Source organism: Dasypus novemcinctus, chromosome 23, assembly GCF_030445035.2.
Source record: "Dasypus novemcinctus isolate mDasNov1 chromosome 23, mDasNov1.1.hap2, whole genome shotgun sequence".
Lineage (NCBI taxonomy): Eukaryota > Metazoa > Chordata > Mammalia > Cingulata > Dasypodidae > Dasypus > Dasypus novemcinctus.
Window position 1 is genome coordinate 65,391,436 of NC_080695.1, and position 3,053 is coordinate 65,394,488.

Consider the following 3,053-nt stretch of genomic DNA (forward strand, 5'->3'; position numbering starts at 1 on the left):
CTGAGATTTAAGGATATTTTGTTACCACAGCACAACCTAGCTAGAACTGACTAATACATGTCACAGGAATTTGACAGGCTGTGGATGGGGCCAGATTCTTGGGTCAGAGCGTGAGGGTGGACAGGTACCCTCAACACGGCTCAATACAGATGCATTTCCTTGTAGGGTCTTTGTGCAGTTGAAATCAGATAGTGAGTATCAATCATTTAAAATAAGACTTGGTACTCTGAATATACTCATTCCCTTCCTCACTTCCTCCCTGTCTACTTCACATCTGCGTTACAGAGGTTAACAGTTGCAGCAAAAGCTTGAGAGCCAAACTTCTAGAACTCGATTTTTGGCTCCACCCCTTACTCTCTGGTCAAGTAGCTTACTCTCTTGGTGCTACACGTTCCTCATTTTGTAAAGCCAAGATGATAGTAGCATCTTCCCAGTATGGTTGCTGGGAGAGTGGGATGGTTTGTATAACACACTTTGCCAGTGCTTGGAATAATTAGAGCATTCCTCTGCTGAGCCATAATTTTTACTCTCATCAAAAACTTGTTAATCAGAAGGAACATTTTGGGGTAAAAATTCACATATTGGTGAACTTTGGCTGCTGCAGCCATAGTCCACCAAATCAACCAGGGACACACTTCCTGGAAATGTCTCGCGTGAGCTTCCAACCCTCTAACTCAGTCCAGCGCTCATTTAATGGGTGCCCATGCCAGATAGTGGAGGGCACTCAAGTGGAGGAATACTCTTTCCTATTGTCCAATTCAGAGGCTTACTAGAAAGGCTCAGTGAAAGCAAACTCTCCACTCCTGGCTTGTCTCTAGGCTAGACTCCCCTTTGATTTCCCCCCAGTTTATAAAAACAAGCCTTAAAGCCTGGTTGGGGAAGATTGAATTTACAGTACATAAAGCTCTTAGAACAGTGCCTGGCACATCAAAACTGCTATATGGGTCAGTCTCTAGAGTTATTTTTACTATCCTTACTATTATTATTATCATCTCTTGAGATTTTAAGATCTGTTTTTCCCCCTCTCTTTTTCCCCCTTACTGCTAAAAAAAAGTACCTCCCTGGTGCTTGACCCTGGTTGTTCTCTCGATCCCCTGGATTTCGGCTCACTCTGTCTCGCTAGCATTTCAGCATCAGCTCCTGCTGCCATGCCGCATCGTGGGGTCCTTGCTACCCATTTCTCCCTTTTCCTGTCCCCAGCCCGGGCAGAACCAGCCCCTGCCCTGGCCTTCCAGTCCCTTGAATCAAGCTGTGGCCTCTCCTAGAGAAGGGGGGCGGGAGGAGTGGGAATTTGGACCCTCACAGATGGAAAGTTCAGTTACTTAAAACCTCTCCTTTGTTTCACGGAAGGTTTGCTTCCAAACTATTTCCCCATGGCAGGAGCTCAAAGAGAAGGTTAATTTCCAGGGCTGCTTTCTGAAGACACAGCTTCACCGTCTTCTCTCCACAGTGTAATCTGGAGGAGACATCCCTGCAATTTTAGAGCGACCTATATTTCTGGCAAATTTTCCTACCCCCGTGGGAGCGGGCTTCCGAGCTATGAGACGCTCCCCAACAGATGGTTTTGTTTGATGCTGCCCACTCCCAAAATATAAAGGAACCCCAACCAAGCAGTGCCTTGCCTGATACCACCCGAACTCCAAAGTAATATTTAGTTTACAATCCCTTCCCCTCCCCCCAAAGCGAGCTATTTGCGGGATCCCAAATGGTCTGCAGTTGATGGATGGTGGGTGATTTCTACATCAGCACACGTTGGAGCCCCAGAGCTAACCCTCTGACAGCGTTAGCATAAAAGATTTACATTTATGTTACGAGGGCCACACAAGAATAATAATTTTAAAATACATTGCCTCGGCTGCTGGTGCACCCTGGGAAATCTAGTAGTGGCAGGCGCTCAGCCGCGCTGTAATTACAAAATGGCTGGGCAGGAGATTTTTTTTTTTGGAGACAAGAAGCTTGAGACCAAAGCCATCTGCATGCCTTGGCAGATTGAAATTACAGTAATATATGAAGACATTACCTGAAAAACCCGGCCCTATTTCAATGATTTACTCTTCAGCCCCAGCAAGCTTTAATTTAAGGATAGAGTCATTCAGAAAGCTAATCTGATAGGGGAGGCATTATTTCACACAGTTAAGTTAATTTACAGTAGCTGATTGTTGTGGTTCCTTTTGGTGTTATTATCTTCCTACAAACAGCTGATCTGCCAGACAGAAGCAATATACTGCTTAACACAGTGTCTTAATTCAGCAGGCAAGCCCTCTGTGATAAAGGTTTGTTTATAAGCAATAATAGGGAAGTCATTGTGAGGCCATGCTGATAACACTGATGAGAAATATTTTTTTAAGGGAAAAAATGCACAATTAAATAAATAAATGCCCTGTGCCCATGTGTCTGCCTGTCTAAAATTTCTATCCTGAATGGCCATTTTGCACTGGCGTGACCTCCTTCTCTCCTTCATGAATTTCCTGTCCGTACATGTTGACTCCCGATTTTCCTCATGCATGGCAATAACTTCTTCCCGGTTGCCAAGCTGACTTGCCTGCCAAGCCTTTGAGAAACCACGTTTTGGGAGCCCTGTGTATTCACTACCCAGTCGGTTGCCTACTTTCCAAGGAAAGAACGAGTTTGGAGATTGGTCTTTAGAGATTGGTCTCATCTTTGAGAGACCCAGGGTTTGTTCCCTTATGGATGTCGATGAAGAAAACACCAGGAAATAGGGGGCATTGAAAAGGGAGCTCACAGGTTCAGTGGTGGACAGAAACCAACTTGCTCTTTCTTTCGCAAAGCTGGGAAGGTGTCATGGTGTTTGCTGGTAACTCAGGGTGCTGAGCTGATTCAAGAGCATGCTCAGCCTGAGTGGGAAACATTTTCCTGATGCGTTTGCTGTCATCTGCTAAGGAAAGTTTTCTTTAAAGATGAACACTCTCTAGTCACCTCAAGAGTTTATCTCAATATGGGAGGCATTATTTTTTGCAAACAGGCTGAGGAGATGCTCCCTAAAGGATCAGGAAATCACTTCCCAAAGGTGCAGGGAAGGAGCATCTATCAGA